Genomic DNA, 23869 nt, shown 5'->3' with positions numbered 1-23869 from the left:
AAACACAGCTGAAACTTATGAAATTTAGTTACTGTAACAGTGCACAAATAACTTTGTCAGTTCGTAGCTTTACAACCGCCACAGCTGCAACTGCACGCCGAAAAATGTAAACACTCCACTGAGGCGTGAGTCTTGGACGAACAACATAAGCATACTCACGAATAACAGACCACTCGAGTCAATAACACAGGAAGAAAGACTGAGATTAATGAAAATCAACTAACAAGTTAATTTTACAGCAAATATTAGCACAAATAAACTTTAAAATAAGTAACTGAAGACCAAAACTTTAGAACATATTGTCGAGCAATTTCAACAGCACTCCAGCACACGTGATGTCACACCAAAGATCTTAAATCCTGATGTTAAGTTTCTCGAGGTTCTCATTTCTGCTACTTCTCATTACTGTCATCTTTTTTCGATTTTCTCTCAATCGATATTCTGTGCTCTTTAAGACTGTCCACTCAGTTCAGCAGATCATGTTATTCTTCTTCGCTTTCACTTAAGATAGCAATGTCATCAGCGACTCATATCATTAATATTTTCTCACCTTAAATTTTAAATCCACTCCTGAACCTTTCTTTTATTTATATAATTGCTTCTTCGACGTACAGATTGAACAGTAGGGGCGAAAGACTACATCCTTGTATTACACCCTTCTCAATCCGAGCAATTCCTTCTTCGTCGTCCACTCTTATTATTCCCTCTTGGCTCTTGCACATATCGTGCATTACCTGTCTCTCCCTATAACTTAACCCTATTTTTATCATCATGTCGAACATCTTGCACCATTTTGCATTGTCGAACGCTTTTTCCAGGTCGACAAATCCTATGAACGTGTTTTGATTTTTCTTTAGTCTTGTTTCCATTATCAACGAGAACGTCAGAATTGCCTCTCTGGTGCCTTTACCTTTCCTAAAGCCAAACTGATCGTCATCTAACACATCCTCAGTTTTCTTTTCCAGTCTTCTGTTTATCATTCTCCTGAGCAACTTAGATGGACCAACTGTTAAGCTGACTGTGCGATAATTCTCGCACTTGCCACCTCTTGCGGTCTTCGGAATGTAGTGGATGATATTTTTCCGAAAGTCAGATGGTTTGTTGCCAGACTCATACAGTCTACACACCAACTTGAATAGTCGTTTTGTTGCCACTTTCCCCAATGATTTTAGAAATTCTGATGGAATGTTGTCTATCCTTTCTGCCTTATTTGATCTTAAGTCCTCCAAAGCTCTCTTAAATTCTGATTCTAATACTGAGCCCCCTGCCTCTTTTAAATCGACTCCTGCTTCTTCTTCTATTGCATGAGACAAATCTTCCCCCTGATACTGGCCTTCAGTGTACTCTTTCCACCTATCCGCTCTCTCTTCTGCAATTAGTAGTGGAATTCCAGTTACGCTCTTAATGTTAGCACCCTTGCCTTTAACTTCACCGAAGGTTGCTTTGACTTTCCTGTTTGCTCAGTTGGTCCTTCGAACAATTATTTATTTTTCGATTTCTTCACATTTTTCATGCATCCATTTCGCCTTAGCTTCCCTGAACTTCCTATTTATTTCATTTCTCAGCGGCTTGTATTTCCTTTTTCCTGAATTTCCCTGAGCATTTTTGCACGACCTTCTTTCATCGATCAGCTGAAATTGTTTTTCTGCTACCCATGGTTTCTTCGCAGTTACCTTCTTTGTAGCTATGTTTTTATTTTCAACTTCTGTAATTGCCTTTTTTAGAGATACCCTTCCCTCTTCAACTGTGCCGCCGACTGATCTATTCCTTATTACTTAGAGAACTTAAAGCATCTATCGTCATTCTTTAGCTCTTCCGTAACCCACTTCTTTGCATCTTCTTCTTCCTTACTAATCTCTTAAGCTTCAACCTACTCTTCATCACTACTACGTCGTGATCTGAGTCTATATTTGCTTCCGGGTACGCCTTGAAATCTAGTATCTGATTTCGGAATCTCTGTCTGACCACGATGTAATCTGTTTGGAATATTCCTGTACATCGCGGCATTTTACAAGTATACCTCTTCCTCTTGTGTTTCTTAAACAGAGTATTCACTATTAGTAGTTGAAATTTATACTAGAACTCAGTGTTTCTCCTCTCTCATTCCTTGTCCCATGCCCATATTCTACTGTAACCTTGTCTTCTACTTGTTCCCCTAGAACTGCATTCCAGTCCCCCATGACTATTAGACTTTCATCTCCCTTTACGTATTGGATTACCCTTTCAATATCCTCATATACTTTCTCTATCTCTTCATCTTCAGCCTGCGACGTCGGCGTGTATAACCGAACCATCGTTGTCGATGTTGGTTTGATGTCTATTCCAATAAGAACCACCCCTCTCACAGAACTGTTCACAGCAAGATACCTATCTTCCTACTCATAATGAATCCTACTCCAGTTATACCATTTTCTGCTGCTGTTGATATTACACTATACTCATCTGACCAGAAATCCGAGTCTTCTTTCCATTTCACTTCACTGACCTTTACTATATCTACATTGAGACCTTGCATTTCCCTTTTCAGATTTTCTGTCTTTCCTATCAAGCTTCTGTCATGCCACAGCCCGTCTCGTAGAACGTTATGCTTTCGTAGTTTATTCACTCTTTTTCTTGTGGTCACCTCCCCCTTGGCAGTCCCACACCGGAGATCTGAATGGGGCACTATTCCAGAATCATTTGCCAAAGGAGAGATCATCATGACACTTATCCAACTACAGGGCACATGACCTGTAGATAAACCTTATGTGTCTTTAATTCAGTGGTTTCCATTGTCTTCCTCATCCTTATGCCATTGATGGTCGCTGATTCTTCCTCCTTCTAGGGGCAATTTGCCACCCCAAGGACAAGAGAGTGCCCTGAACCTCTGTCCGCTGCTGCGCCCTCAATGAGGGTGACTCCTTATGCTGGAAGTTTTCGGCAATGCTGAGTATTAATCGAAATTTAATCGGTGGCGGGTTTTGTTACTAATCCAAGACGCTAGCTAGCCCCAGACAGCGGGTGCAACAGCTCTTACCAACTGAAATGGGAACTCATCTGACCAGGCCACGGTCGTGTACATCTACATCTACGTGTACACTCCGCTAGCCACCAAGCGGTGTGTGGCGGAGGGCACAATTCGCACCAAAGTCATATTTCCGCCCCTCTGTTCCACTCGCGAATCGCACGAGGGAAAAACGACTGTCTGAACGCCTCAGTACGAGTTCTTATTTCCCTTATCTTTGAACGATAATCATTACGCGATTTGAAAGTTGGTGGTAATAATATATGCTCTACATTCTCGGTGAACATTGGATTTCGGAATTTGGTGAGCAGCACCTTCTGTTTAGCGCGTCGTCTATCTGCAGGTGTGTCCCACTTCAAACTTTCTATGAGATTTGTAACGCTCTCGCGATGGCTAACTGTACCAGTCATGAATCTTGCCGCTCTTCTTTGAACCTTCTCAATTTCTTGAATCAGACCCAACTGGTAAGGGTCCCATGCAGACGAACAATATTCTAAGACTGGACGAACTGACGTATTGTAAGCTGTTTCCTTCGGTGAAGAACTGCATCGCTTCAGGATTCTATCAATAAATCGCAATCTAGAGTTCGCCTTACCCGTTACTTGTGTAATCGGATCATTCCATTTGAGATCATTTCGAATAGTCACACCCAGATATTTGACTCATGTTACCGCTTCCAAAGACTGATCATTTATTTTGTAATCATACATTAATGGGGATTTTCGCCTTGTTATACGCAGTAGGTTACACTTACTAATATTGAGAGATAACTGCCAGTCATTACACCACGCATTTATTTTCTGGAAACCCTCATTGATTTTTTCAGAACTTTCGTGTGATAATACTTTCCTGTAGACTACAGCATCATCGGCAAAGTCTAAGGCCGCTGTCAGTACCATCAACCAGATCGTTTATGTAAATCGTAAAAAACAGAGAACATATTACGCTGCCCTGGGGCACACCTGAAGTTACTCTTGTTTCTGTTGAAGTTACCCCGTTCAGGACGACATACTGCTCCCTGTCTGTTAGAAAACATTTTATCCAACCTCATAGACCGTAAGCGCTCACTTTTTCTAGCAAGCGACAGTGCGGAACTAACTCGAACGCTTTCCAAAAGTAGAGAAATATGGCATCAACCTAGGAGCCGGTATCTACAGCCTGTTGTTTATCATGCACAAAGATGGCTAGTTGTGTCTCGCATGACCGCTGTTTCCTAAAACCGTGCTGATTTCTCCAGATGAGCTTCTCAGAGTCTAGAAAGGTCATTATGTCTGAACACAAAATATGTTCCATGAAAAAAATGGTTCAAATGGCTGTGAGCACCTTGGGACTTAACATCTGAAGTCATCAGTCCCCTAGAACTTAGAACTACTGAAACCTAACTAACCTAAGGACATCACACATATCCATGTCCGAAGCAGGATTCGAACCTGCGACCATAGCAGTCCCGCGGTTCCGGACTGCAGCGCCTACAACCGCACGGCCACCGCGGCCGGCATATGTTCCATGATTCTACAACAAATCGATGTCAGTGAAATTGGCCGGTAATTATGTGCATCCGATTTTCTATCATTTTCATAGACTGCTATAACCAGGGCCTTCTTCCAGTCCCGTGGAGCTTTCCAACGTTCCAATGATCTCTGATAGATGACGGATAAGAATGGTGCTATATTTGTAGCATAGTAAACATGAAACCTTACGGGGATACCGTCTGGGACAGACGCCTTTCTGGCGTCTAAGGATCTTAACTGTTTTACAATCTGAGGTACACGTAACACTATGTCAGCCAGCCTTTCGTTTGTTAGATAATTGAAAGGGCGAAAGGTGCTGCAGTCCTCTATGGTAAACGAGTTTTTGAAAGCTAGGTTTAGAATTTCGGCCTTCTGTTTATCATCATCAGTTACATTATCCGTACTGTCAGCAAGAGAACGTATTGAATTATTTGTAGCGTTCATAGATTTTACGGACGACCAAAATTTTTTGGGGTTATTTTTAGAATCTGCAGATAATACTGCTTTCAAATTCGTTAAAAGAGTGTCTCATTGTCCTTCTGGCAGCTGCTTTCATTTCACATAATTTCTGTTTGTCAGCGGGGCAGTGACTACGTTTAAAACGACTGTGCAAAATTCTCTACTTTCTCAGCAACTTCCTAATATGTTTGTTGTACCAAGGTGGATGCTTTCTGCCGACCGCGGTGGTCTAGCGGTTCTAGGCGCTCAGTCCGGAGCCGCGCGACTGCTACGGTCGCAGGTTCGAGTCCTGCCTCGGGCATGGATGTGTGTGATGTCCTTAGGTTAGTTAGGTTTAAGTAGTTCTAAGTTCTAGGGGACTGATGACCATAGATGTTAAGTCCCATAATGCTCAGAGCCATTTGAACAATTTTTTTGGATGCTTTCTCTCCGCTATACTTTTGCTAGGCACATACTTCTCTAGCACATGGTGGACAATACCTTTAAATTCCGACCAAAGATGCTCAATATCTTTGTGTAGGTTCCAACCGAGCCCAGGAGGGCCGCTCCAGGCGACGGCGTGCTGTTAGCGAAGGCTCTCGTGTCGGTCGTTGCTGCCATGTCCCGTTAACGTCAAATTTCGCCGCACCATCTTAAATAACCGGTACGTTTTTCGTACGTCCCATATTGCGTTATTTCACGTAGTGTTGCTTGTGTGCTAGCACTGACAAATCTATGCAAACGCCGCTGCCCTCGGTCGAAAATGGGAGGTCGTGGGCCACTGCGTTCTCCGTGCTGAGAGGTAATGCTTGAAATTTGGGATTACCGGCGCAGACTTGACGTTGTGGATCTCGGAGTGTTAAATTCACTACCGATTTCCGAAATAGAATGTCCCGTACGTCTAGCTCCAGTTACCACTCCGCGTTCAAAGACGCTTAATTCCCCTCGAGTGACCATAATCACATCGTAAACCTGTTCACAGCAATCACCTGAGTACAAATGACAGTTCTACCAGTGCTCTTCCCTTTTATACTTTGTGTACACGATACCCAACACAAATGGCATAGATGGAACAAGCGTACCATATGGAACTTTAGCTAAGAGTCCTGTTGTCTCAGCTATACTCCATGTCTTCCAAGCCAATATATTAGCATCTGGAAATGCTTCAAGGCCACCATAATCACAATGATTACCCCACACTACAGCAAGTGTAAGCCATGTACTACCTCCAAACGGAGCTTGTACATCACATGTGAAGTTCAGGCGGAGTCCTCGAAACACATTTGGACCTCCAATCAGTTGTTGTTTATTAAACTGTCCAGCCAAATCAATATCAATAGCCTTCAAAGCACGATACACAGGAACGCTGCGCCGCAAGCGACGTCGCCATGCACGTCGCCGAGGCATTGCTGTGGCACGTTAACACAGGCAGCGTTCCTGTGTATCGTGCTTTGAAGGCTATTGATATTGATTTGGCTGGACAGTTTAATAAACAACAACTGATTGGAGGTCCAAATGTGTTTCGAGGACTCCGCCTGAACTTCACATGTGATGTACAAGCTTTGTTTGGAGGTAGTACATGGCTTACACTAGCTGTTGTGTGGGGTAATCATTGTGATTATGGTGGCCTTGAAGCATTTCCAGATGCTAATATATTGGCTTGGAAGACATGGAGTATAACTGAGACAACTGGACTCTTACAGGGTGTTTCAAAAATGACCGGTATATTTGAAACGGTAATAAAAACTAAACGAGCAGCGATAGAAATACACCGTTTGTTGCAATATGCTTGGCACAACAGTACATTTTCAGGCAGACCAACTTTCGAAATTACAGTAGTTACAATTGTCAACAACAGATGGCGCTGTGGTCTGGGAAACTCTATAGTACGATATTTTCCACATATCCACCATGCGTAGCAATAATATGGCGTAGTCTCTGAATGAAATTACCCGAAACCTTTGACAACGTGTCTGGCGGAATGGCTTCACATGCAGATGAGATGTACTGCTTCAGCTGTTCATTTGTTTCTGGATTCTGGCGGTACAACTGGTCTTTCAAGTGTCCCCACAGAAAGAAGTCACAGGGGTTCATGTCTGGCGAAAAGGAAGGCCAATCCACGCCGCCTCCTGTATGTTTCGGATAGCCCAAAGCAATCACACGATCATCGAAATATTCATTCAGGAAATTAAAGACGTCGGTCGTGCGATGTGGCAGGGCACCATCTTGCATAAACCACGAGGTGTTCGCAGTGTCGTCTAAGGCACTTTGTACCGCCACAAATTCACGAAGAATGTCCAGATAGCGTGATGCAGTAATCGTTTAGGATCTGAAAAATGGGCCAATGATTCCTTTGGAAGAAATGGCGGCCCAGACCAGTACTTTTTGAGGATGCAGGGACGATGGGACTGCTACATGGGGCTTTTCGGTTCCCCATATGCGCCAGTTCTGTTTATTGACGAAGCCGTCAAGGTAAAAATAAGCTTCGTCAGTAAACCAAATGCTGCCCACATGCATATCGCCGTCATCAATCCTGTGCACTAAATCGTTAGCGAATGTCTCTCGTGCAGCAATGGTAGCGGCGCTGAGGAGTTGCCGCGTTTGAATTTTGTATGGATAGAGGTGTAAACTCTGGCGCATGAGACGATACGTGGACGTTGGCGTCATTTGGACCGCAGCTGCAACACGGCGAACGGAAACCCGAGGCCGCTGTGGGATCACCTGCTGCACTAGCTGCGCGTTGCCCTCTGTGGTTACCGTACGCGGTCGCCCTACCTTTCCAGCACGTTCATCCGTCACGTTCCCAGTCCGTTGAAATTTTTCAAACAGATCCTTTATTGTATCGCTTTTCGGTCCTTTGGTTACATTAAACCTCCGTTGAAAACTTCGTCTTGTTGCAACAACACTGTGTTCTAGGCGGTGGAATTCCAACACCAGAAAAATTCTCTGTTCTAAGGAATAAACCATGTTGTCCACAGCACACTTGCACGTTGTGAACAGCACACGCTTACAGCAGAAAGACGACGTACAGAATGGCGCACCCACAGACTGCGTTGTCTTCTATATCTTTCACATCACTTGCAGCGCCATCTGTTGTTGAAAATTGTAACTACTGTAATTTCGAAAGTTTGTCTGCCTGAAAATGTACTGTTGTCCCAAGCATATTGCAACAAACGGTGTATTTCTATCGCTGCTCGTTTATTGCCGTTTCAAATATACCGGTCATTTTTGAAACACCCTGTAGCTAAAGTTCCATATGGTACGCTTGTTCCATCTATGCCATTTGTGTTGAGTACTAGAAGAAAGAAGAAATTAAATGCTGATGAGAACCTGTTTATATGGGCCAAAGTGGGGAATGGAAATTGTAAAATAAAGATTAATGGTGACTGTATGTTATATTACAGACAATAAAGTTTGTCCTACCCGAGAACCATCCTTATCTATCCCGTGAGACTTTTTTTAAAAAAAGACTAAAAACACTAATCACTTTTTGTTTGGTGGCCGTGCCTCTCTTGGTTGCTCGCTAGGCGGGTGCACGTGCACAACGCTATCCCACGACTTTTTTACTCCAGTGTAGTCCAACTCTCGGAGGATGGCTGTTAGCACAGTTACAGACACGGACGAGGAACGACAAGTGTTGCCGGGTCCAAACAACAGTTTCGTTACGTGCATACGCGTGCTACGCGCTTGAAGAAATCGTGTTTCCCGCAAATCGTGTCTCTCGCTTGCTGATGTTGAATTTGTTACCTACCTCCATCACCAGCCATGGCCACTCGCAAAAAAATGGAATAAAATTTCATTAAATAACTTGTTATGGTCATGTCAAATTCTCGCACTGGCTACGACGTTCAGAATAGAGTGCACCGAACAGTAATGGACGCTCGTCGCCTGTTGGAGACACCGTCGTTCATGACTCCAACTGAATTAAAAATTTTACCTACAACTTTTTATGTCCATTAAATTGTATAGATCACTTTTGCCCTCCCTGATTAGGATACAACACATTGTTTCTTTCCCCCCTTCGTAGTTTCTCTACACTTGTTCACACTGCTTCTTCTTCCTGGCATTAACTCGTACCCATTTGGCACTGTTAGTGGTAGTTGCCTAGATGAGCTTCCTGTCGCCAAGCGAATCCAACCCCCCCCTCCCCCGCCACCGTTCCATAGCACCATCCTCACATCCGCGACGAAATTTGTGTACACCACATGTCTGCATATAGTGTTATTCCATGTGATGGTGCCAGTGAATCGCGCAGTTGGAGCGGAATGTACGAGGGGCACTCCGACAGAAATGCACACTATTTTTGTAAAAATACAGTTTTCATTTTGCATGTGTGAAATTTTTACAGCGTGTAGATGCATCCTTCCCGCTTGTTTTCAAACCTAGTTCAACCTGTTCCTGTGAGTGGCGCCGTCATAGCATGTCTTCAAGATGGCTACTACACTTGACGTTCGTCAGAAGCAGCGTGCTGTCATAGAATTCCTGTGCTGTGAAAACGAGACAGTGGGAAACATCCACAACAGGTTGAAAAAGGTATATGGAGATGCTGCTGTCGATCGCAGTGCAGTTAGTCGGTAGGCAAGCAGGTTACGTGATGAAAGCGGGCACGGCAATGTTGAGGATTGTCCTCGCAGCGGCAGTCCTCGTACTGCACACACTCCAGACAATGTGCAGAGAGTTAACGAATTGGTGACTGCTGACACATCGGCAAAAGCAGGATGTTTTGCTGTTGCACGACAATGCACGGCCATATGTCAGTCAAAAATCCAAGGAAGCGATAACAAAACTCGGATGGACAACACTGAAACACCCGCCTCACAGTCCTGACCTGGCTCCATGTGGCTATCATCCCTTTGGCCGGCCGGAGTGGCCGTGCGGCTCTAGGCGCTACAGTCTGGAGCCGAGCGGCCGCTACGGTCGCAGGTTCGAATCCTGCCTCGGGCATGGATGTGTGTTATGTCGTTAGGTTAGTTAGGTTTAATTAGTTCTAAGTTCTAGGCGACTGATGACCTCAGAAGTTAAGTCGCATAGTGCTCACAGCCATTTCATCTCTTTGGGAAACTGAAAGACTCTCTTCGTGGAACAAGGTTTGAAGATGACGACTCCCTTGTGCACGCTGCCAAACAGTGGCTGCAACAGGTAGATCCAGAATTCTACCATGCGGGTACACAGGCGCTGGTTCCAAAATGGCAGTTGAGAGGGATGGAAATTATGTGGAGAAATGAAAATATTGTTCCTAAAGGATGTATCTACACACTGTAAAACTTTCAAACGTGTAGAGTGAAAGATAGATTAAAAAAATAGTCTGCATTTCTTTTGAAGTGACCTTCGTAGTTACCAGCCCGGTATTGACGTCTATAACGCACAGCTGTCTGGACGGGTGGAGTGAAAACCACTCTGTGTGACGGTTTATATGTTTGCACTAAAATCCATACAGTCAGCTGCAGCCTGAGCAGCAAGGGCCACAGCGCCGGACCCCGTGCATAGCACTCGGGTTGCGACGTCACTGTGCAGAGGCAGTCGCTGACCTCCTCCCCTCGCGTCGTCCTCGACCCAGCATCGTTGGAGGAATGGCGACCCGGGCTCGCTGGCGACGGGCAACTACACTTGAGTAACCCTGACTACCCACACACCTCCTTCAGTACCTGTGGCTGCCACCAGAGGGCGCCAATGGTGGCAGATGCCGCGCAGATGAGTCGCTTCAGTACAAAGGTGACATCAGGACCCTGTGGTGGCAGTAATTTTTTACTGATTATATTTTTAACTCCTCCGTCATTCTTGAACGTTACATAATAGTTCAGTCAGTAAGTGTGTGTGTGTGTGTGTGTGTGTGTGTGTGTGTGTGTGTGTGTGTGCGTATGTGTGTGTGTGTGTGTGTGTGTGTGTGTGTGTGTGTGTGTGTGTGTGTGGCTGTGTGTGTGGTTTGGGAACGTATGGGCGCCCAACGGCGATGTTATCAGCGCCCTGACATCGATGAAAACAAACAAAGGTCGATAAGAACGAAAACTGTCGTACACGCATGCACACGAAACGACCACACAGTGACTATCGCACAGGCACTCTCACATGCATTAAAACCAATGAGGAGGCAAGATAGGTAATCAAGAAAGTAAAAGAGGGAAAACAAACCACAAAAGAGCTAAAAGAGCAGCGCAGGGAAATGAGACTGGCTGACCACTTACGAAAAAATTTGGGTGAGCCAGCCACCCCGTCGACACATTGAAAATATCTCCCCAAAATCTTGTTAAAATGTGGGACAATTCACAGAACTTTTAAAACCCGAACCACATTCGTTTGAGCATTGCATAAAATAGACTGCAGATCCGCCGGCAAATCCGTTGCAGTCCGCTGGTCAGCAAATAAAAAGCAGTCCAATAAAAGGTGGTGCACCGTGATCTGCACACCACAAGCACCACACATCGGAGGGTCCTCTCGCCGGAGTAAAAATCCATGCGTCATAGGGCTGTGGCCGATGCGAAGACGAGTAAGGATGACCTTGTCCCGTCGACGTGGCTGGAAGGAAGTACGCCACGGCCGAGTTGTGGGCTTGACGACAGAGAGCTTGCTGTCGGTCACTTCTACCGACTTATGTTCCCATCCACATAGGACATTATACCTCAACAGCGAGGTGAGGCATGCAGTGGGATAGCATACTGAAAGACCTGACGGTCACAACACGCCTCCTTGGCTGCTCGATCAGCCCTTTCATTCCCCAGAATTCCCGCGTGCCCTGGTACCCAGCAGAAATGTACCTGCTTCCCCAGTCGCTGTAGTTGGAGGAGGGCGTCGTGGATAGCCTGGGCTCCTTTATCTGCTGGGTACAAACGCTGGAGAGAGTAAAGTGCGCTGAAAGAATCTGAACAGACGAGAAATTTAACACTCAATCAACGAAGAAATTCACTCTGCCTTGTATATTGCCGATCGAAGTGGCCGAGCGTTCTAGGCGCTTCAGTTTGGAACCGCGCGACCGCTACAGTCGCAGGTTCGAATCCTGCCTCGGGCACGGATGTGTGTGATGTCCTTAGGTTAGTTAGGTTTAAGTAGTTCTAACTTCTATGGGACTGATGACGTGAGATGTTAAGTCCCATAGTGCTCAGAGCCATTTGAACCATCTGAACCTTGTATAATCTCTGCTGCGCACCAAACTTGTGCATCACCTTATAATGATAATTTTCATTCTTAGATTACAGTTTCGGCTTTTTGCAGCATGGGAAGGGGAAGGTAATAGGATACTCAGGACAACAACGTGACTGTTGATAGATTTCGTATTGCTCCAATTCAAAAACATTTGACAAAAATCCTCGGATGGTAACGTATCCTAGAGGGATCAGGTGAAAAGGGTAGATTGTTATTGCAACGTCGTTTACTAATAATGGTAAATGAGGAATAGGAAAAGGCTGTCGTGGATTTGGGTAGAGAGGTCAGTCTCATAACTTATGTTTTTTGTGCAAAGTTAAAAGAGAAAGGTGAAGTCAGTCTGTAACCAGTGGGGTGGGGGGTTGAGAGTGGTAGGTGCAGTTGCACGAAAGGGAGAATTGATACATTGAGTGCTACACACACTTAATGTATCAATTGAGTGTGAGACAAGTAACAAGTAATCCTGCTATAAACGAACAAATTATGATTCATGATTTTTTTAATAATAAGGGATTTGGTAATGCCAGTGTTGTGAGTGGCAGAGTGGTTGGCCAAGTATCTGGTTGTAATGAGTACCCAGGTGCTCTAAAGCGCCAGGTGCAGGTATTCAATGTAAAAATAGAAGGAATAACAGAAAGACGGAAGAGTGAGGAAGCCGGCTTTCGAGTGTACTGGATGAATTGTGTGGTTAATGGTGAACAAGGGGATTTATTGGTAAGGACAGGGATTGAAAATAGTGGTCCTATCAGATTATCTGTGGAGGATATATTTAGAAAAGTGGGCGGGGCACAAGAGCTGACGATACGAGGTATGGAAGGAACTAAAAGAATGACGTGGAGTCATAATAAAGTATTCTCAGACAAACCGAGTTGCATGAATAATTTAGAATGTGATTTCTCCCTTTGGCCAGGAAGGAAGCAATAAGACATGAATTTGAACGTATGTTAACAGGAGTAGTAATTGAACTAATTGTTACAACAACCCTGTAGTGGCAGTGAAAAAATCCTAATGGTAGTGTACAGTTACTGTTTTACGCTAGATATGTTAATAAAATACTTGTAATGGAAAGGATCCGACCGTTACCGGTAGACGATGATCTAGCAGGACTGCAAGGAGTAAAATATTTATCTATAATGACTTTAATAGCCTGATATTGGAAAATTGTGTTGACGAAAATCTCTTGAAAATATAAGCTATCCTGTTTGAGGGTATATATGATAAATTTAAACTTAACTTATCTGTGAGCGTGTGTATCTTGGTACTGGCTCAATCTATAGGCATAACTAAAAATCGAAGTTATTCTACACGTGGACGATATTCTGAACCCTACCAAAAGTTGGTAGCCCTCTGCTGCGCTTGAAATCCCTATCCATTCATCAAGATGCAGTTCGAGGACCTGCACAGCAACGTTAGATGCAGTAAAGTGACATTCAAAGTTATTGTGTGTGTGTGTGTGTGTTGGGGCTTATGGGCGCTCAACATCGAGGTCATCAGCGCCCTGACACACATTAAAAGGAACGAATGTGGACAGACCTAAGAAAACTAAAGCACACACTCAAAGAAAGCAGGAAAAGAAGGAAAATGCTACATAAGAAAGTAAAACCTAAGGAAAGGGGAAACATAGCAACAAAAATGTCACAGGAAATTGTTATTGGCTGGCCACTTACATAAAAAATGGGCGAGTTTGTCACACAGTGAGAAAATTAAAATCCTCTCCCTAAAATCTTTGTAAAAACATTTGACAGGGCACAGAACTTTAAAACTTTATAACCACATTCGTCCGAGTGTTGCCTAAAAGAGATGGCAGGTCCGCTGGCAAGTCAGCCGCGACCCGCTGGTCAGAAAAGAAAACGCAATCCAATAAAACGTGGCGCACAGTGACCTGGACGCCACAAGCACCACACATTGGAGGGTCCTCTCGCCGGAGAAGGAAGCCATGCGTCATAGGGCTGTGGCCTATTCGAAGCCGAGTGAGGAGAACCTCGTCCCGTCGATAGGGCTGAAAGGAAGTACACCACACACGCGTTGTGGACTTGATTATACGGAGCTTATTGTCAGTCACTTCCAGCCACTCATCCTCCCACCGAAGCATGACCCGTGAGCTCAACAGCGAGGTGAGTGCGTGCAAGGGGATAGCACACTGAGATACTTGTGGATCGAGACACGCCTCCTTGGCTGCGAGATCTGCCCTTTCATTCCCTGCAATGCCGACATGCCCCGGAACCCAGCAAAAAGCTACAACCTTCCCCAGTCGCTGTAGTCGGAGGAGGGCATCCTGGATGGTCTGGACAATTTTGTCTGCCGGATACAAACGTTGCAATGAGTGAAGGGCACTGAGTGAATCGGAACAGACAAGAAATTTAGGAGAGGAAGAATGTCTGATGTGCTCCAGTGCCCGCAAAATCGCAGACAATTCTGCATCAAAGACAGTAAAAGTCTGAGGCAGTCGGACCTTGAGGACACGATATGGAAAAACAACTGAGCAACCAACAGAATCCCCTTGTTTCGATCCATCCGTAAAAACAGCTACATAGTCGTGGTGCGCAGATAAAATGGCAGAAAATGCTGCATTAAAAACGGTGGCAGGAGTGCGATCTCTCTTGTACTGCAATAAATCTAAAATCACTCTGGGCCTCTTCAGTAACCAGGGTGGCAGGCGGTTAAAACCCTGGATTTGGGGTTGTATAGACTCCACACCAAGCAACTCTAGTACACGTTGCACACGGATCCCAAATGGCAACGTAGCCCGGGGACGGCGGGAAAAAAGGCGTCCAGAGGTGGATGGGCAACAAGATGGTGAGCAGGCGAGCTGGGAGCTGCAGTTATTGTATTTACTGCTGAAAGTACAAATTGCTGCTGCATGCAATATGCGTTAGATGAGTATGTGCCAAGCAAGATCGTAAGAGATGGAAAAGAGCCACCGTAGTACAACAACCGAGTTACAAAACTGCTACGGGAGCAAAGGGAACTTCACATCAAACATAAACATAGCCGAAGCCTTGCACTCTGTGACCAAAATGGTACTGAAACAGAGGATGACAGACCAAAGGCCGAAATACTAAATGTCTTTTTCCAAAGCTGTTTCACAGAGGAAGACTGCACTGTAGTTCCTTCTCTAGATTGTCGCACAGATCACAAAATGGGTCATATCGAAATAGATGACAGAGGGATAGAAAAACAATTAAAATCGCTCTAAAGAGGAAAGGCCGCTGGACCAGATGGGATACCAGTTCGATTTTACACAGAGTACGGGAAGGAACCTGCCCCGTTCTTGCAGCAGTGTACCGTAGGTCTCTAGAGGACCGTAGCGTTCCAAAAGATTGGGAAAGGGCACAGGCCATCTCCGTTTTCAAGAAGGGAAGTCGAACAGATGTGCACAACTATAGGCCTATATCTCTAACGTCGATCAGTTGTAGAAATTTGGAACACGTATTATGTTAGAGTATAATGACTTTTCTGGAGACCAGAAATCTACTCTGTACTAATCAGCATGGGTTTCGAAAAAGACGATCGTGTGAAATCCAGCTCGCGCTATTCGTCCACCAATTAATGGTCGGTAAAGCAGATGCCAGACTGAGATTCATTGGAAGAATCCTAAGGAAATGCAATCCGAAAACAAAGGAATTAGGTTACAGTACACTTGTTCGCCCCCTGCTTGAATACTGCTCACCGGTGTGGGATCCGTACCAGATGGGGTTGATAGAAGAGATAGAGAAGATCCAACGGAGAGCAGCGCGCTTCGTTACAGGATCATTTAGTAATCGCGAAAGCGTTACGGAGATGATAGATAAACTCCAGTGGAAGACTCTGCAAGACAGACGCTCAGTAACTCGGTACGGGCGTTTGTTGAAGTTTCGAGAACATACCGTCACCGAGAGTCAAGCAGTATATTGCTCCCTGCTACGTATATCTCGCGAAGAGATCATGAGGATAAAATCTGAGAGATCAGAGCCCACACAGAGGCATACCGACAATCTTTTTTTCCAGGATCAATACGAGACTGGAATAGAAGGGAGAACCGATAGAAGTACTCAAAGTACCCTCCGCCACACACCGTCAGGTGACTTGCGGAGTATTGATGTAGATGTTGATGTAGATGCATCTGCTGCGCCGACTAGAGGCTACGTAACCCAGAGAAGACTCCGCTAAATCCAATAGCGAACTCACTGCTGCCGAGGACGCTGCGCCAGTTAGGAGTGGAGGCTGACGACTCCCCGATAAGGCTGTTCCGACGCCCGCTGGTAAGGGAGGCACGCCCTATCGGCAGCTCTGCTTTTGGAGAGGGCGATGACCGAGACATATATGTTTTCATTGACACGCCGCTTTGAGAAGTTCTCGATCCCTCCCAGATCACTAGCTGCATTGTCCTCTCAGACTGGTAGCGATGTGAGATGCTGTGTAGCCGTGCTGAATCCTGAACCTGGCCTGCTTATACAGTAGGCAATCGGATCCGTGTGACGTTGGATTTTAGGGCAGCTTCTGCCCTGGACCAGAGAGATATTGAAAACCCCTCTGTCTACTCATCAGTGATGGCTGCTGAGCTGACATCGGTAATGGGTGTTGGATTATATCAATAGTGGCTATGGTTAGTTTACTGTCTCATAAGACAACAAGTGCAATATCAGCACAAGAACAATCCCACACATAAGCTCTTATTATACCATAATCGTATCGTGTGCCAGAAACTGGTGGGGGTAAATATTTATGCCACCGAGGAGGGGCATAATGACCGAATTGATTCTGCTCTTCCCGAGTCTTCAGCGGTCTTCATTTCCGCTTCATTTGCTTAATGAATCTGTTCTAGCGATACGGTGGTGAAGCCAGGTAGTCCCTCGTTAACACTAAATTTTCGACTGGGTTACAGGCGTAGTAGATACCGTAGATAATTGGAAAACTGCAGGTGGAGGGTTCGAATCCTCTCACGTTTCTTTAATGTTTCTTTTTTTAATTTTATTTTTCCTCAGTTATTTGCTTAAAATGCAATATCTTTCAATTTTCTAATCATTTGCCAAGCCATTTTAACCACTGTATTAATTTATTTATTTGCTCTCATATTGTCCCCCTGTCATTCATTTTTCATTTGTATTCTTTGTCCATACGGTTTTAATTCTTTTTTTATTTATATGTTGTAAGATTTAATCATTTAAAAGTACAGATCAAGTGACTAAAAAACCAAAATAGTTATTAATATTCATACTGACTGTGCAACAGACACAAATTTATTTTTCGTTGAGAGATGAACAGTTTTTGGGTGGTAATCGTCATACTAACATTTGAAACACAAATTATTCTCGCACAATGAACAGACTATAAAAACCATCTTTCTAGGTTCACATAGTTTCTTCATCAAATTCAATTGGAAGCACACTTCATTCACGTTACGAAGTAGTGTCTTTTCATTACCTAACTTCGATCCGTACCAGGCATGCCTTATCATGTTTCGAAAGGTTGGTACACACAGAATCCACGAACAACTGAACGTATTTTGATTATGTCATCAAGCATAGCAATTTCGCGTTTATTTTGAAATAACTCAGCTGCGCTCTGGAGTTTTTTAATAATATTTTTTTACCTGACGATAAAAATATACGTCACAAGGCTGACACAGGGGAGTACACTTTGGAGGAATAATTTTTACAGTGTATGTAGATTTTCCAGCAGTGTTCACAAACATTTCATCATATAATGTGTTGCCCGTTTGGCCATTCCATGAATCAACAAGTACTAAAAACTCATTTTCTTTAACGTTTGGTTTCATTATAGATTGCAGCTGCACAGCTCTTACGTTACTTTTCCTGATTTTTAGTAGATGACGACCACAATTCGCAATTCTGACTCCAAACTTTCAACTTCTTTACAAATCCTAAGTCCGGATTTATTTCCGACCTCCTGCATACATAAGAAGACCCTTGGTAGCAATTCACCGGCGAATGTCAACGCATATTCCACTCTAGACGAATGCGTAGCTTTCGCCAAACTTCTCTTTCGCAGCAAAATATTTTTTGATCCCAGAAACTCCAGTGATTTATGATACATTGATTCGTAATTGCAACCAATTTGATCGGTATTAATAACAAGGTTAGGACAATAATCGCCCATTATCAGCAGTATTTGTTTTCTGACTCGTTCTGCTCCTGCTATAGTTTATTCAAGTGTTGCGACTTCATTTGCGCTAACGAATTTAGTCACTTTCCTCTGACTATTACGTGGTTTATTTTAATATTCTTTGCCCACTATCCACTTGCAAAGAATGAAAAATTTTCCTATGGATACATTGTTGCAGTGTACGCGTTGTCACTTGTTCGTCGCACATCCGAGCATCCTTAAATTTTTCAGAACTTTCGGTATCAATTAGACACAGCTTATCGAATTTAGTTCCTCCTTCTCTGACTTTTCCTCAAGTATCCTTTTCTGCGTAAACGAGAGAAACCGCTTTATTGGATACTTTTCAATGGATAGTTGGGATGAGCTTCAGCGAAGGCAACTGCTTTTGTTTTGTATTTTAATGGAATGTTTGTCGCTAGAGGTGCCTGACAATTGGATGGCCTAAAACATTCATACACATCTTCATCGTCGAGACTACACTGCAAAGAACAAATTTTTCGTGTTAATAGCAGACGAGGAATTACGAAAATTAGCAGTAGTAGAATGGGAAGGCTTACCTCAGCATTAAAACCAACTTCATCAGTCTCGCTGTTTAAAAAAGGTCATCTTCAACAACAATACTCTCCATAACGAGTCAAATCGTTTTCTCTGCGAGTCGTTCGGTCATCGCTACTGCGTTTGCATTTATACAATTGGGAGGGTTTTCGGAAAGGAGTGACCTCTATTCGTATATAGATAATGTTTAGTGCAACGCAATCTTGAAAGCTCTCCTCATTTCATCAAATTCTTCCATTCTTTTGTCAGGTCATTTGATGGTTGATGAATTTGCATTGTCAGACATTTTAAATGCCGTACACCCACAAACCAAATTCAAGAGGAAAATGCAAAAAAAAAAAAAAAAGGAACTGATTTTTGACTGGCAATTGCGAATCCACCAATGATTTTGAGTCGAAGGGAGAAATGAGAAAAAAGAGAAAGTTAATTCAATGGTTAAAGTAACTTTGCAAAGGATTAGAAAATTTAAAAATATTAAATTTGAAGCGAATAAATGAAGAAAAATAAGAATTAAGAAAAAGAAGCAGTAATGAAACGTGACAGGGTTAGAACCCAGAACCCGCCACCTTCAGTTTCCCAGTCTTTTTCTCTGTCCACTACACCATGACAGGAGTTGAATATCAAGTATAATTTAATGCACTAGGGCAACAGACTAAATGTTTTTCCGGATTTTACTCGTAAACGAGGGCCCACTAATGCGAATGGCTTCAGTGTGTGATGCCTGGATTCTTAAACTACACCGCCATATAGGCGGTTGCAAAAAGTCAATTGCACGACAGGGAATCTCTCCTTGTTAGTCAAACTCTTGCTAGTAGTTGTTATGTCCTATCTAAGAGAGTTGCCGAGAAAGTAATGCACCGTATTTTTTTCTCAGTCGAAAACAACGCTACGAATGCTGAAAGTTACGTACGTATTATTTGAAGTATCCTAAGTGAGCGCGCCAAGTTTCCGTCACTTCCGATATAATGCGTAGCTGCAAGGACAGTTTCAAATTGGCGTCTGTAGGTGGTGTACGTTACAAGCAACGTGTCGTCATTGACTTTCTCACTGCAGAGAAAGGAACTGTGGGGTATATGCACGAACACTTGCGCAAAGTCCATGGAGCATCTGCTGTCGACAGAAGTACAGTCAGTCGCTGGACACGGAGGATGAGGTCATCCAGAAGGTGGTTCGGCGGAGCTCCACGATTTGCAGCTGTCGGGGAGACATCCACGGCTGTCGCACCTGTCACACCTGACCTAGCCCTCTCGGACTCCCACTTGTTTGGGCCATTAAAGGATGCCATTCGTGGAAGACATTTTGAGGACGATGAGGAGGTGATTCACACAGTGAAGCAATGGCTGCCCCACCAGGACAAGGATTGGTACTGAGAGGGCATACACACTCTTGGTTCAAATGGTTCCAATGGCTCTGAGCACTATGGGACTTAACATCTGAGGTCATCAGTCCCCTAGAACTTAGAACTACTTAAACCTAACTAACCTAAGGACAGCACACATCCATGCCTCAGGCAGGATTCGAACCTGCGACCGTAGCAGCAGCGCGGTTCCAGACTGAAGCGCCTAGAATCGCTCGGCCACACCGGCCGGTTAACACACTCTTGTTTCGCGTTGGAGGAAGGCCATAAAACTGTATGAAGATTACGTAGAAAAGTAGGGTGTGTAGATAAAGCACTATTCTTTCGTTTGATTAATTCCCATTATGTTCAATAAAGAATTGGTGAAGAAAAAATGCATTAGTTTCTGGGCAACCTTCGTAGTATTTCTTGTGTGATGTTACAGAGCTATCGACGGCGGTCCTCTCTGCACTGATCTAACAATTTGCTTCTGAATTGCTCGCGGCGTGGTGGCTGTTTTATCCGACCCAATAGAGGTATGTTTACACTTCTAGGCTGGCGACACTTCCGCGTGGTTGAGTAACGCCGGCTGTTTTGAATTTAGAAAAAGTTTTACTCTCGTTTGCCCTTAATAATAATGTCATATAACATTAACCTCCACTTTAATAAAGTCCGTCTCAGACTTTGGTTAACTACCTCACATATTAACATCTACTGTGAACCTTTTGTTTCACTGACCACAAAAATCTTATTCTAGCATAACATTGTTTTCTTAGCTTGCTTCTCTTGCATTTTATTCTAAAATCTCTCCCTTACTAGTACTAGCGCATTTCAAAGGAATTTCATGACAGATTGTTCCATTGCACGATTTCTCTTTTCAAGACAAAAATAGATTATACAAATAAAATCCAGTATCACCATAACAGTAGTATTTGATAAACTGATTCTCACGATATTTTGTTTACGCAACCCCTTGATATCTCTGAACATGCTGTGACATTTGAGCTACAGAAATTTGCCTTTTCTCTGGATGCCCAATTCATCTATTATCTGCAGTAAAGTGGGATGTAAAGTATTATGTAGGGAAGTTAGATTTTGACGGGTAACACACTAAAAGTTTTCTTTGCCCAATACGACATTGGTACACATCCTGTAATTGTTATAGTATATTTAATCGTTGCAGGAAGGTTAAACTTTTTTTCCAGATATGTGAGACTTGGTTCCATTTGCTAATAACGCACTCTGTTTTATCTCCAGCTTTGTGATACTTGTCAGTTATTGTTGTAGCAATTTACTCTTACTGTTGCTGGTGAAAATATAGAATATAACCAGCGACTGAAAATGTGAAAGAGGCATTGATACTACTTTTCAAGCTCTGGTGCATCTATATTCATACAAGAAACTGAATTTCAGATGATCTTTTGTGATTTAGAGCCACCTGAGCTAAATAAATGATGACTAACCACTTAACACAATTTCAATGATCTCCTATTGACACGACAACATGCGTATCTCTTTCTTCTGACATAAGTAACATTTCATTTTATTGCACTTTTGTCTACTTGTCGACAATTTTCCATTTGACTGGATATGGATGGGGCTGGTAACGAGAATTTAAACTTGCAACAGGAAACTACTGGATCTGAATAAATCTTAACTGTGGAAATATAAAAGAAGAATACTATATTAATTTTCACTAGCAGTACAACGCATCGTATCTCTGTTGAAAATTCTTTTACAGCTGGCTATAAACTCAACAAAACTGCTGCATTGTAACCACCTCTCCTTCACATACTGGCAATGCTGTTATACCCACCATAGTATATTTCGAAGTCACCTTCGACACCACCTAGGAGAAGGGAATTGCCATGTATCCCCTTCCTCCTTAGGGAGAAGCGTTTTTCACAGAAAACTACAATAGCAAACCAAAATATAAATATAAATATAAATATAAATATAAATATAAATAAATATTAATCTAGGTAAACTGACACAATGTCAAACACAATACAGTGTTATTTGATCACTTATCCCTAGACCTAAGTTTATAAGGTATGTTTTGTGTCACTCTTGTTCCACATATAATTCCTTTTATCTGCAGGAATCTGTGGTAGTGCATCAACTACACCCTTAAAACGTTTAACTCGATTAACATGTACAACCGAGTTTTTCGCCAGTAACTGCAATTTGACGTTGATCGGTGAAGTCATCTCCACAACCTGGTATGGTCCTTGAAACTTGTCAAGAATTTCTTGATTATACCATTTGGGATATAAAGATTTGCTAGTAGAACCCATTGTCCTACTCTGTATTGAGGTGATTTACTCGCAACCTGCCCAGTCCGCTCTTAAGATTCCAGTTACTTTGAATTTGTGTGTTTCACCCGTTACCAAGTTTCTTTTAATATTTTTGCCAATTGCATAACATATTCTCCCTGTGCTCGTACCTTTGTCTGCACTAAATTAAAAGGTCGTGGCACCTTTCATCCATACACCACGCCATATTGTGATAGATCCATTCCTTTGCCGATTTTTGAGGTACATGCACTCACCACATGGCCTCAATAGACATCACAGTCTAAATGTAAATTCTTCACATAGTGACTCAACACCTTCACTATGGTATGGTCTACCCATTCCACACAGTCACTTGTTTGTGACTGCAACAAACAACAAACTAGTCCAGAGTTTCTTTATTCTCAATAGACGACTTATCTATTTCATCATATCAGACATAAACTTTGTTCTTATATCTGTGACTACAGTTCCTTGTTCAACAAACTTATGTAACCAATTGTTAACCACAGATTGAGTGACATTGCTCACTTTATGATCTGGTGCTGCTATAATTACAAGGTATCTTGAGAAATGGTTTATCATCGTCAGTATGTACTTACAAGCTACTAAACTTCTTTTAAATAGTTCCAGTATGTCAGTTCCGATCATCTGAAAAGGTTATTCCAATTTTAGCAATCCCTGAAGTATCTTCTGGTGAACCAGATCTCTTCATTGAACACGAGGAACGCAATTTTTATATATTGCTCCACATGAACACTTTGTGCTCTCCACCAAAATCTCTCTGTCACACATCTGTCAACTGCTCTCTTACCTCGATATCCTGATAGCACATGATGATCTGTTTGTTCTGGTACCTGAGTGTGTAGTTCTGCAGGAACAACAATGTGAGGTCCACTTACAGAGTATACCGTCCTAGATAAAAATTTTTGGTTGTTTACTGTGTACTTGACATTCTGTACCCACTGTTTATGCCTTTTTTCAGACCTACTAGATACAGTCCTAAAACTTGCAATGCTGCAATTTTCCTACTGAACATACCCGCATTCGTATGTCAGACACCTGGCTTGTGCACTACTTCATATTGAAACTCAATAAGTTTCAGTGCCATCTTGTTATTCCACTTGAAGAGTCTCTTCCTCCTAACAACGACTTCAAGGATGCTTGATGTGAAATTACTTTAAATTAATTGCCGCACATGTACCAACAGGAATACAAAAGACCATAAATTAAAGTTTCAAATTTCCTTTTCTGTAGCAGAATAATTTCGCTCATCCTTATTTAGCTTGAAAGATTCATAAGCTACCTGACGTTCCTGTCAATCTACAGTTTGACTTAGAATGCTTAGAATGTCACAGTATTCTGTATTGCTTGCGTCACAGGATTACATAAATTCTTCAGTACAATCGGGAAAAAATAATACACGATCTGAATCAGTATCTCGTCCAAATTTTGACATACTACTTGAAATTCTGAGCTCCATAGAAAC

This window comes from Schistocerca cancellata, chromosome 7, assembly GCF_023864275.1.
Source record: "Schistocerca cancellata isolate TAMUIC-IGC-003103 chromosome 7, iqSchCanc2.1, whole genome shotgun sequence".
In the NCBI taxonomy this organism is placed as follows: domain Eukaryota; kingdom Metazoa; phylum Arthropoda; class Insecta; order Orthoptera; family Acrididae; genus Schistocerca; species Schistocerca cancellata.
This window is presented reverse-complemented; position numbering follows the sequence as displayed.